The 12,646-nt window shown below is 45.4% G+C and overlaps 1 protein-coding gene across 3 annotated transcripts in view; it reads left to right on the top strand.

Moving 5' to 3' along the window:
* Window positions 1-12,646, top strand: part of ADCK1 (aarF domain containing kinase 1) — a 75,094-nt gene that overhangs the window by 13,800 nt on the left and 48,648 nt on the right. The window lies entirely within an intron of this gene.

Below are 12,646 nucleotides of genomic sequence, written 5' to 3'. Positions count from 1 at the left end.
CAAACTGTTTCACCTATGTGGGGACCACTCTGTTGCATACTTGAGGGAGAGGTGTCTCTGTAAGGAACTCTGCTGTCTTTCTCCACCTAGTGCTCTAAGACCAGGCAGATCTCTGCCAGGCTGTGGAAACCCTGGGGACTAAGAAAGAAGGAAGCTGTTTTTCCCTTGAGTTGGAGCAGTTGCTGATTTATTTTCAGATGAAAACAAATTGTGAAGTTCAGTGCCAGGTTTGGAAGCTACATCTTTATTTACTGGTGTCTTTACTGCCCTGCCTGGAAATTTGCTGATGTGAGCAAGTGCCTGCATCTTTGTATATCTGGACAGCCATCTACGTGCTTGTGGACATGTGCCTGTATGAGTGTGAGTGCTTCTGTTAAACTAGCCACTTCTGAGACAGAGTCAAAGGTTCAAAGATGGCTTTGGAGAAGTGAATCCAAGGTTATAATCACATTCACTGCTAGCCTAGTTAAGCCAGCTATTGGTCCCACAGAAGCGGTTTGCATTTTGTTCTTGTTTGGTTTGTCTGTTTATTTTGTGTTGCTTTTGGTTTTGTTTTGGACTTGAGAGTCCTGTCTCAGTGTCTGCAGATTCTGCTGATGATGCACCATTCAGAGCAGCTTGCTGCTCCTTCCTCTGCAGCAGCATCATTTTGGCAGTTCTGACACCAGTAACAACTTGGTTTTGTCACTGTACTGAGTTGATGTGACTTGGAAAGGACCCACAGGGAGCGGGTAAACATTGTGACAAGGGTTGTCTTTATACAGCTCCCCTTGAACAATGAATCTGCATGTGAGCCTGCACATTTACACAGATGCACAGTGCTTTATGAAATGCCTCCTGCCAAGCCTGGATCCATTTTTGCTGAGTTTAGAGGTAAATTCACTGAAAAGGTCACTAGCAGAACTGCTTTTGAAAAAAACCAACCCAGCTCCGAAATTATCTATGCTGCCCCTGCAGTCTCTGTATGAAAATGTAGGGGTTTGGGTTGCCTGTGAACTCTGTAACAGTGCAGCCTGTTTGTTACTGTAGGGTGCTCTGAACACAAGCTGTTTTTCACAGGATTGCTGAAGGGCAGCAGGCTTTGCACTCCCGTTTGTTTATCACAGGACTGTTGTGTGAAGAGAAGTGGGGAAGATACTTTCTTCCCTAGAGCTCTTTCCTTTGTGTTCACAGTCAAGCAGCACAGATGGGCATTTCCAGAGCTCAGCAGGAACTGTTTCATCTTTGCAGTGCCCTGCACTCTCTCTCCACTTCCTCTCCAGGACAGCGTCTCTGTTTTTTCCAGTAAGCTGAGGTTTTGCTGTGGCAGTCTGAATTGGGTGCTATTCGTTGCCAATATATGAAGTGGTGATCCTTGACTGGGGAACATTGTTATAATGAACTGATGGCTTCTGGGAGATGGGCAGTGAGAAACAGCAAGGGTGGTAGCTGGTATCATGCTTTCCTTGCTCTGAGCATGTAATGGACTGTGTCCCTGAAGACAAAAAGTGTGTGCAACCTCTGATGCATGTGAAGAACTCCCATGAACTGTACAAACTCCTGCAACCCTGACCATCAGAATTAGATCCGCTGCAACTTTCCTTTACCTCTGTTGACCCTAAAGGCCACAGGGTGTGGGCTGAGTTTGTACCAGGAAGGAGTCTGATGTTTGATTCTTTTAAACCTGTCCAAACGACTTTAGGGTAGTGAGTGCTTGACAACGTGGTTGAGAACTGAGCAAAATGCATTGGCAGAAGCAGCTCCACACGTGCACTTGTGGTGCATCCCCATCTGTAGCTTCTCACACTTACCCTGCACAGCTGACCTCTCTTCCACTTGCACTGCCACCGAACTGAATCAATTTCCTTCTCTCCTGATTCTCCTGCAGCCTGACCCAGCTCTGCCTTTACTTCTCCCTACTGATGCTTCAGTCCTGGCTGCCACCTGCCTGGCCCACACTGTGCTGCTGATACAGACTTCACTCAGCCTTGCATTCATTAGTAACTCTCATGGCAAAGACTTGCTACAATCTTAATTTTCTGAGAAAACTGAGACCCCAGACAGGAAAGCTCTCCCAGGCTGCAGCTTTGCACACCTCTGTCACTGGCAGTTGAGCCAGCAGGATGCCCCAGGCCCTTCTGGAGTAGGATTCCCCCAGCTCTGGCAGAATGTGGTCCTCACCTGGAGAGGTGAACTCCACATTGTGTGTGTCTTAGCTTCATTCCTGGAAATCCCACTTCAGAAACAGATGTCGGATTCTGTAACATGCTGAAATCCAATAAGCTCATAACCCAAGGAGCTCTTCCATTTACAAATAACCTAGAAACCCATTATATTTCCTATTAGCATTAAAAGGCAAATGCAGGCATCTTTAAATAGCATTCACTGCTTGTAATTGTTGGCTGTGTAGTAAATGAAGGAAGAAGCAAGGTAAGATCACTTCTCCACGCAACCTGCATCCCAGTGACAGATGCACCTCCTTCCAACCTGCATTGCTCAACAAATGTAATCTCAAGCTGAGGAAGGAATTCTCAGTTGCACCATGCCTGGTAATTAACTGCACCGTAATTCTGATGTGCAGTGCTGTCACCCACCGTTGGGTGGGAGTGGAAAAGACACTGCGTTTTGTTGATGGTTGAACATTTGTTTTCCTCATCATTTTGACACCAGAGGTAATTGCCATTCCTGAAATGTTCTCTTGGTACCATTACAAAGCAACAGTTAGGGACAAATTAATTATGAAGAATCTGGTTATGACAGATTAATAGGCCAACAGAAGGCATTTCTTTCTTTTTCTTCTTTCAGGCAACTGAATAGTAAAATTTAACAGCTTCTGTATGACTGCTACAGACATGTGCTTCTCTGTAAGCCAACATAGTTTGTTGGAGATGGGGGATTTGCAAAATTAGGACTGAAGTATAGAGTGGGTTTCCAAGCTCACTTTTATTGAGCTTTTGGCTTTCTGATACCATGTGCCAAAATGAGCTTGAGCCTGGGCATTGCCATGGGAAAGGGAGGTCTTCCTGGTTGGTATCGGACCAGTATCTTCTCTCTGGGTCATGGTTGAGCAGCATTGTGAAGGCTTGGAAGTGAGAAATGCTGGACTTGTGGATTTGATGGATTTTAGAACAAGACATAAAGTTGTCATTTGGACTGCTTTATTGCCACTAAGGGTTTCCTGTTTAAGTCAAGTTCCACTCTTTTCCAGAGAACAAACCAAGACCATGTTTATGCCATTTTCCATCTTCTCCTGCCTGCTGATGCCAACTTCTAGTTTTATTGTGATTTCATCCTTCTGTGTAGGATCTCTGTGGTCTTTTGTGTCATGCAAAATTTTTCTTTGAGGCTATACACAGTGATTGAATTTTGCCAGCAAGGTCTGATTCTTTGGAGGATCTTCAACAGTATTGTTTTTCTGTCAGGTTTTGCTCTGATCACCTTTCTGGAAGGCCTTTTGCTTTCAGTTTATTATTTACCTTCTACCCAAGGTTTGAAATTAGCTGCCTTTGACTAACCTGTTGATGGAGATTGCCTGTTATCTCTGCTGCTGTGTTAGTGTTTGTGTCATTACTTTTTTTTCTTGTCCAGGGTAAGTCTGTTATACCAGGTTCTCCCCCTATTGACGAAGAAACCTTGGCTTTTGCTTTTGTGAGATTCAGACTGAACCTGTGGATTCCTAGGCGAGGCTTTCTTTTTAACATTGTGGCAAGTGCTGCCTGTTTTTGCAGTTTTCTCCTCAGAGAAGTTATAACTGGGTAGTGATGGATTAATTTTCTTCTACCCTGCCCTTTGGAGTACTTGCACAGGTGGTCTGTAGTAATCAGCATCTTTTAAATCAAGAGAAAATTCACCCTAGATACCCATTTCATGCTATTTGTTGTTGCTTCTCTGGAGTGCTGGAGGATAAGGTTTTCCTTCACAGGCAAATGTGCAGAAATCTGGTTTATAGTGTTCTAGACTGAACTGTTCTTAAATATTGACTATTAAATGTTCACTGTAATACTGGGTGGGATAGGTAACCTGGAGGTGGAGACTTTCAGCTCCTTTTCTTCTTGGCTCTGTGCCCAGCTCATCACACATCAAGTGTTTCCTTTTGCACCCAATTCCTTGTAAATAAAATCAGGGTTAACAGTGAGTCTGCAGCTGGAGGGCCACTCAGTTTTCTTAAAATTGGAAAGAGACATGATACTCAACAGCTTTACTGACTATTTTACTCTAGGTTCTTGTAATATGTTTGACATTTACCAGTGCAGCATCCCTGCCACGTGGATGCTCATTCATCTCTTAGATAAGAGGGAAAACTCAACAACTGGCAATGGAAAGGGCAAAATGTTGAATATGTAATTGTATACAAAGCCAATCTCAGTTTTATTCCCTTCACAACCTTGGTGAGCCACAGACAAGTGCAGGGGGGACATGCACAATGCTGTTCGTTGTGATACCAGCTGCAATAAAAGCAGTTGCCTCTGTTGCTGCTGGGGGTAATTCCTTCTGCTTATTGTGGCAGCAAAAGTAATCTGCTCTCAATGATGAATAACCAACATGCAGTATCACCTGGGCTTTGCTTTAGTTCATCTCAGCTTGGTGTCATGTCAAATATTCATGTTTTACTTTATTAAACTGCTATCTCTTGCTATTTTGAAGTGGCACTCTCAAAACCAATATAAACTCTGTTGCCTGCGTTTCCAGCAGCTGTAAGGATTCAGTAGACTGAATGCTGCCCTCACTAGCACCCACATAAGCCTATTTTCCCCAAATTCTGCTTCCACTGGCACCTGCACAAACCTATTGCTTTCAGTGAGAAAGCACAAGAGTGGCTGGGAGGAAAGACCTTAGCTTCTAATTTTAGTTTAGCAAGTCTATTGATTGTGTATGAATCAGAAGAGATGTCAGTCTCCCATAGTGGTGACATTGCTGGGACTAGCTGGCTTTCTTGATGTAGAGCTGTGTGGTGATAACCAGTTGAAAAAGCTAGAGTCTTTTTTTAATATATATGTATGTATGTATTTATTATAATTTTTTCCACTGAAGTCAGCAACACTGGTACTTGGCAAAGAACAGGCCTTCTGAGTAACAAGGCTTTTTTGTTTGAGCATAGGCACTTTTAGAAGACCTGCACTTTGCCATTGATGGTGGCTTACTGGCACTGTAGCCCCTCTGTCTGTTGGATGTGGTGCTGTGGCAGTCACTGCAGGCTTTTGGAACTGATGGCATAAAACCATGGTTATTTTTCCTGACTTCTTTGTCAGTCCAATTGAATCACTTCTAGGTATTTCGTGTGTTACTGTCTCTTCTTCAGGCATCCTGTTCTTATGGGAAGAGGTCTGTACTTTAAAGGTCAGAGCTTCTCAGATGGAAGAAGGGGGGAAGGAATCTGCCTCTCTGTTTGGTAAGGAGCTGTACTGAGATCTCTGCAGAGCCTGCAGTAGAAACCCTTCTTTCTGTGTTCTGTGACCAAGCTGAGTGCTGTCTGTGTGGCTGTAAGAGAGGGAGCCTGCCTGCTGCACTCCCCTGGCCATTGGAGTGGCCTGCCGGGAGAGAAGTTGCATATGTACAAGGGGGAGAAGCTGCTGCTGCGTAGCTTAATCGCCTGACGTTGACTCGGATGGGTCCTGACTGGAGGTCAGCTGTGACATGCAGCTGGTAGGGTGGGATTCGACTGTTGGGAAGAGAAAAATGTCAGCCCAGATTCTTTGGCATTGACAAAGTGGATGTGACGATTTCTCCCCTCCAGCTGCAACGGCTGCCTTCGTGCCTCCTTCTTTCCTGCACACCCACACTAGGAGAGCAGACTGTGTGAAGCTACCCTGTCATGACCCTCAGCTGCTGAATCAGATGAGGCTTAGCTGAGCTGTCTCCATCTTTCCTTCTGTGCTTTGGCCATCCATCTTGTTATGCTGAAAGACACACTGAAAAGTGAGGTTTCTCTTCTGTCTGTCAGTGCTTCCTGTGGAGTCCATGGCTTTTCCAGCTGCATTTTATTGCAGAATGGTGTGTGGGGATTAAGGGAAGAGGCTGTCAAATGTCCATTGTCATGCCTGCTGCTGGGTTCCTACACTTTTCTTTGAAGGCCAGGAATATTCATCAGTGAACATTCCCCTCATATTCATTTCATCTCATCTTCCACCTCTTCATTCACCCTAGTAACACCCTGTATGTTTTCCTTCACATTTACAGTATTCAACCTCTTGAGAAGTTGGAGAATGTTACAAGGTCAGCCTTTTGGCAACATCTCATTTTATTATTGAGGGCAGGCCATGAAACTCTCTTTTATACCATACTGGTTCATCTGTCTTGCAGTGGTTCCTGATGTACTCTTCCTTATATGTTTTGCTCTCTCTGGTCCCTGTGAAACTTAAGACCTTTTTCTAAGTGAAGACACCATCTCTATATCCCTCTGCCCTATGTGATGCCTACATATGCATAGTTACTACTGTATAAGCTTCAGTGAGAGACAATTCCCACTGTGGCCTTGTTTGGCTTTTTACCACACCCTCCCCATGGCCCAGGACCTCACTTCCCATGCTACTGCCTTCTCAGGGTCTCCTTACATGGACATAGCTGTCTGTGGCTTGCTCTCCCTTCAGGGCATCTTTGCTGCACATCATCTCTTGCCATTCAGTCAATAGTCTGTGATTTCTGTGAGATGTGGCAGCAGCTCCTGTTTATGGAACACTCCTGAACATGGTGTCTCAGTTGATCTTGTTCCTTACAGCACCTGGAAACAGCAAATAAAACGGGGCTTAATATGGCTGATGGCTGGGAGGGCCCCCTACTACAGCTAAACACAAAGCTGTGTCCTTACAGCCCTCATCTTATTTTCATTGCCATCTCACATAGTCTAATCCAAACTGAGCTGAATTAATTTTGTTTGCAAGATTTTGAGAGATACTGTGTCAAATTTATTATAATTTCACCTGCCTCTGTAACAGGAGCTGCAGGCACTGTGATCAATGGATTGAGACATGTGCCTAATTTCACTGCGGCTTCTATAAATGTCACTGTGCCTTCTGCAGCCACGCTGCTGAATTTCTTCTTATCCTCCATGGGTACTCTGTAATGAAGCATAGGACAGATCTCTTTGTATACCAGCCTTATCTGAACTGCAAAGCACTGAGGGCACTTTTGGGAACCTGCTAACTTTGCAAGTATTCTACATCTGTGTATGCATAGGTCTGGTCCTTCCTTCTCATGCAATATCGTTGTGTGTAAGTACCATTAGGTAGGGAGGGAGGTAGGGAGGTTGTAGACAGGTGGGGGCCGGTCTGTTCTCCCAGGCAACCAGCACCAGAACAAGAGGACACAGTCTGAAGCTGCACCAGGGGAGGTTTAGACTGGATATTAGGAAGAAATTCTTCATAGAGAGAGTGATTGGCCATTGGAATGGGCTGCCCGGGGAGGTGGTGGAGTTGCCATCACTGGAGGTGTTTAGGAGGAGACTGGATGGGGTGCTTGTTGCCATGGTTTAGTTGACTAGATGGTGTTGGGTGATGGGTTGGATGTGATGATCTTGAAGGTCTCTTCCAACCTGGTCTGGTCTATTCTATTCTACTCTATTCTACCATTCACACAAGTGTATATGCCCCAGAAGATATTGTACAACATGAAGAATGTGTTGTACAGTCACAAGGTAAAACAGCTTCAAGAGCAGAATCTTGTTCACTGGAGGTGATGTCTGTAGGTGTAAAGGACTCAGCCTGACTCCCAGATTCCTGTATTCAGCAGTCACATCTAGAACTGTTAGTGGGAGAGAGTAGACAGGCAATGCTATAGCCATAGAAGTGTTGCATCCGAGTTGTTTTAACATGTTGTTTTCCTTTTGTCTCTGACCATTTGTCTGTGGTCCTTGTTCTCCCTGCTGAGGACACTTAGAGTAGTGCATTGTATCACAGAGGTGTCTAGAGGGGAAACAGCTGCTCCCTTCTGATTTTTCTCTTGAACTGCCCCACAGATAACTAATTGCAGCTGAGTTGCTTCTATTAGCTATTTACCTAAAATTGAGCTGGCTAATGAAAATGTTTCTAATTAATATGAGGCAGATTAAAACTCATTACAGCAAGGTCGTCAGTAATGAGAGATAATCAGAGCACAAATGACCAAGCTTGGAGCAAAACGAAGATGGAACCTGAGCAGGCGATTGGTTCTGGCTGTGTATGCACCAGCCAGCAAGGGCAGGGTTCAGCAAGGTGACTGGTGCTCTGGGCTGCAGTTGAGCAACACGGCTTCCTCTTCTCCAGGGCAGCTTGGGAAGTGACTGGCTGAAGAGATGGACCTCAGTCCAGCAGGAATGTTTCCTGACCCAAGTGACATCTCAGATCAGAAGTTTGTGCTAAGCCACCTCTTACTCACCTGTATGGATTATTAAAAGCCATGTTTTCCATTCAGAACATTAGTGGGGAAAGTATGGGGGTATGTGTAACACAGGTGGGAGGTCAGTATGTTTGTGTGGATTTTCAGAGTCTTGAATAGTGGGGGCTTGCATGTCTGTTCAGTGTGAAATGGGCTGGCAGTGACTGGGAAAAGTCCCTTTTGATCTCCAGGGAAGGTTTGCACAAATCACGGAAAGTGTTTGCTTTAACTTCAGCTGCCTCGAGCTCCAGTGATACAAGGCTCTAGCACCAACACCAGATTTCAGCTGTCTGATGCAGGTTTACTGTGTATATCCTTCCATTTGTAGAGAGCTCCCTGTTCATCCTGCCGGCTGTCTTGGCTCCTTCTTCCTTCGCTTCTGAAACTGAGAATTAAGAAATCGTCATTTTAATCTAAGTGATCATCTCTGTCATAGAATCATGTAATGATAGGGTTTGTGAGGGACCTCTGGAGATCATTTAGTCCAACCCCCCCTTCTAAAGCAGGTTTGCCTAGATCAGGTTGCACAGGAATGCATCCAGGTGAGTTTTGAAAGTTTCCACAGAAGGAGACTTCACAACCTTGGGCAGCCTGGTCAAATGCTCTGTCACTCTCAAAGTAAAGAAAGATGTTTCTCCTTAAGTTCAGGTGAACCCTGTGTCTAATTTGTGCCCATTGCCCTTTGTCCTATCACTGGCTACCATTGAGAAGAGCAGAGCAGAGCCCCATCCTCATGACTTTTACCTTTTATGTGTATTGATGAGATCCCCTCTCAGTCTTCTCTTTGCCAGGTTAAATAGCCCCAGGTCTCTCAGCCTCTCCTTATAAGTGAAATGTTCTAGTCCCCTGGTCATCTTTGTAGCCTTCTGTTGGGCTCTCTCCATTAGTTCCCTGTGCTTCTTTACCCTTTGCAAGCTATAAAGCTCTCTTTCTTGCTTCCTGGCTCTTGCATTGGCAACCAACTCTTGTGGTGGAATTTCTGAAGGATCTTGATCTGTACTGAGACTATTTTGAGCTATGGAAGTCAAAACTGAGGATTAGGGGAATGCCTTTTTAACTGGGGTTTGTACCAGGGCAAATTAACTTAAAATTGTAGGTCTGAAGAGATAACAATATACTTGCCTAAGTGAGAACACAGGGAATGCCCTACTCTCATATGGGCAAGCAGGTAGTTCCTTAGGGATGTAATACATAATGTACACAAATAATCAAGTATTAGGTAGTGGGGTATATTGAAGCAGAAATTATTCAAATTCCAAAGACATGGATCTGTCTGTGATTAGCAGTATTATCAGTTAGTATTGGTGTAAGGAAGCATTTGAATGGAAAGTATCTGGTGTGCTGAGGAATGGGCTTTTTCATAACAGGTAGGCAGGGAAGTGAGTACAAAAGGAAGCAATAACAGTCCAATTTAGAGTCGTGTGTCTCCCTGCAGCATCCCTGCTGTCAGTCAGCTTGATTACTGGATGGATAACATTAGTGAAGGCTACAGAAGTTTATATTAGCTGTATGCTTATTACAATTTCTTGATGCCCCTTGGATGCAACTAGACTGTCATTGCAATGGGTTCTAGGTTTTCTATTGCTGTTTTTAAGGCACCCAGTACCTGCATCCTCCATATATGCAGTCAGATAGTATTTGTGATCTGAAGTGCTTCCTGATGGAGGCTTATTCTTGGCAATCCTCAACACATGAAACGCTTCCTTTCCTTGCAGTGAGCTCCTGGGCATAATGCAGGTCCATGTCTAACTGGCTGTTGTTCCCAGTTCTTTTTTCTGATGAGAAGAGTCTCCAAGGTATTGCTTGGGCAACGAAGAGCAATATCTCGTGGGATTCCTTGGAGAAAAGGTTTGAGCCATTCTGGGGTTTCCATTTACTGTGCAGTTTCTTCAAGGTAGGACAGAAGTGTGGGTCAACAGTATTGGACACAGTAGTGGAAATGTGGCTCTCTTGCTTATGATTAAGGGAATGTCATCTATCAGAGAAGCAAGTGCTCTCTCTGGACTGTGATCTAGCTTGGGAAGATTCAGGCAATTAATAGTGTTAGGAATATTTTTCCACTATAAATCCTGACCTGGTTGCTAAGAAAAGCAACTTCAGAAGCTGCATTCACAGTCCTGCTTCATTCTCACTGTAGTTCTGCTGCTAATGTGACCTAGGGCTATAGATATATTTCCTTCATCTGAGATAAGTTCCTTGGTCATCCTCTTTCTCCTGGGGAGGGCTAGGAGCTGATATTCTCTGGTCTGGTCAGCTAGCCAGGGCAGCTGTCTCTTAGGAGTTATAACCAAGCCAGAGTGAGAGCATGGTGGAGGATGGGGTGCATGAGAGTTTTGTTCCTGAGGATGCACTAGTCTGCCTTGGCCAGGACTGCTGTGCCCATGAGGCCAACTGACTTCTCTACAGGATGGGTAAGTCTGGGAGGCCCAAAATTTCCTCTCTTCTTGTGCTAGAGAAGAGAGAGGCTATTTCTGCCTCCTCCTCAGCTGTGACTGACATAAAGATGGATGTTTCATCCAAGTGTGTCTATAGCAAGTTGCATTTTCAGCTACTTGAGCTTTCCATCTGTTTTTTCTCTATCTCCTTTGGCGATCTGTATGGGGATCTGTAGGTGTATTGGAGCCAGCATCTCAACCCCAGCCTGGCTGCCCAGCCTCATGCCCAGCACAGTGCCAGAGCCCCAGGGTTGCTGCCACTCTGCCCTGAGCCGTGCCTCAGCCTGAGGCTATTTGCTGGGCTCCTGCTGTGCCTGTGGGAGGTCGCAGGGCCCTGTGCTGGCCTATACTCAGAGCTGGGTTTTTAGGAGTACATCTGCCAGGAGCCTTGCCACTGTTTCCTGCTGGTGCCCTGGGCTATGGCTTCCTGATGCTTAACAGGGGGGGTGGCAGGACACCGTCCCCCTTCCCCTTCAGTGCTGGCAGGTGGTTTTCCTCCACGACTGAAGGCAGCAGGCAGAAGGCGATTATCAGAGCTGCATAAAAGCTGTTTCCCTGTAATGGGCTGCACTCCTAGTGCTGTCGCAAACTACCCAGCTGCTATAGCTCCTTCCCTCCCACTGCTTTTCTCTTTCATCCTGTTATGCCCTCACTGCTTTTCTTGCTCTCTCGTTCTCTTTCACAGCTTCCTTTTCTTGTCCCCTTCTGGCTTACTTTTACCCCAGCCAGACACACAGGGGAGGAGAGCAGGGGAAGCAGCCAGGGCAGAGGCTGGCTTGTTAGAGCATGAGCTTTGAAGCTGGTGTGTAAAATACAGCATGATAGTGTGGGAGACACTAGGCATGCTCATGGATGGTATTTTGATGAGTCCTTCTGAGCGGGCAATGTGCTAGGGGAAGCTCACTTTCCTAGCGTGAGTTAGGCTTGCCTGTGCATGCCCACTTGGGGAAGTGCGTGTGTGTGTTGTCTGTGTGCATCAAGCTGTCAAGTCTCACACATGGAGTGTGAGACTTGCACATTAGGCTTTCTCCTCACACTCCCCTAGGCCTCTGTTTCATGCACTTGCAGCTCAGCACCCGGTCTGCCCCCTGATGTGTTCCCAAATGTGAGACGCTTACCCTCTCCTGTGATGTGACACGGCACTGCTTTGCACAGAGGGGGAAGGCAGCTGCTAAATGGGGTGGCTGTGTGTGCTGTTCATGCATGTTTGCCATGGCGTTCCTTTCTGCCACATACTTTGAGGCTTTTAATGGAATCTTGTGCAGATGAGGTCTGCAGATACAGGATTTGACCTTCAGTTAGAGAAGCTGGAGGAATTTGGAGCCTCCATGCAGATAGGTGTCAGATGTTAACAGGAGAGCGGTGCAGAGTTATTTTTTGTCATTGATTCATGCTTAGATTTTATTAATGTATCAGAGTAAACTTATCTGAAGTTTATTAAAGAATATTGAGTATATCTGTGTCCTTGGCAGGAGGCTTTTCTAGTGAGAATAATAAAGGCAGAATAAATCATTGTCACTGAAGGATGTGGTGGCTGGTTTGTTCTTGAGAGGCAGAAAGAACCTCAGGAGCTGAAATGCAGAAGAGGTTGGTGACGGGTTTTCTCATTTGTTGGCTGCATTTTGGCAACCATGAGCAAAGCTGGCAAGTCTTCTAATTGTTAGTTTTTAAACACTCTTCTGCAGGGTTTTTTTGGCAATGCAAGGAGTAAGACCAAGAGCTAGTTGTACTAGAAGGATGTACTTTCTCCTTGTGATGTGAACGGAGAAGCATGAAGGACTTCTCACATACTGTCCTCCTTACTGCCAAGTAGACATAGGAAGTTCTGATTTTTAACAGGTTCTTCTTCCAGGTTCCTGAAAGTTTCTGGGATGGTATCTGTG

This window comes from Dryobates pubescens, chromosome 5 (genome assembly GCF_014839835.1).
Source record: "Dryobates pubescens isolate bDryPub1 chromosome 5, bDryPub1.pri, whole genome shotgun sequence".
In the NCBI taxonomy this organism is placed as follows: Eukaryota; Metazoa; Chordata; class Aves; order Piciformes; family Picidae; genus Dryobates; species Dryobates pubescens.
The sequence above is the reverse complement of the archived record's forward strand: the minus strand, read 5'-3'. Positions and strand labels throughout refer to the sequence as shown.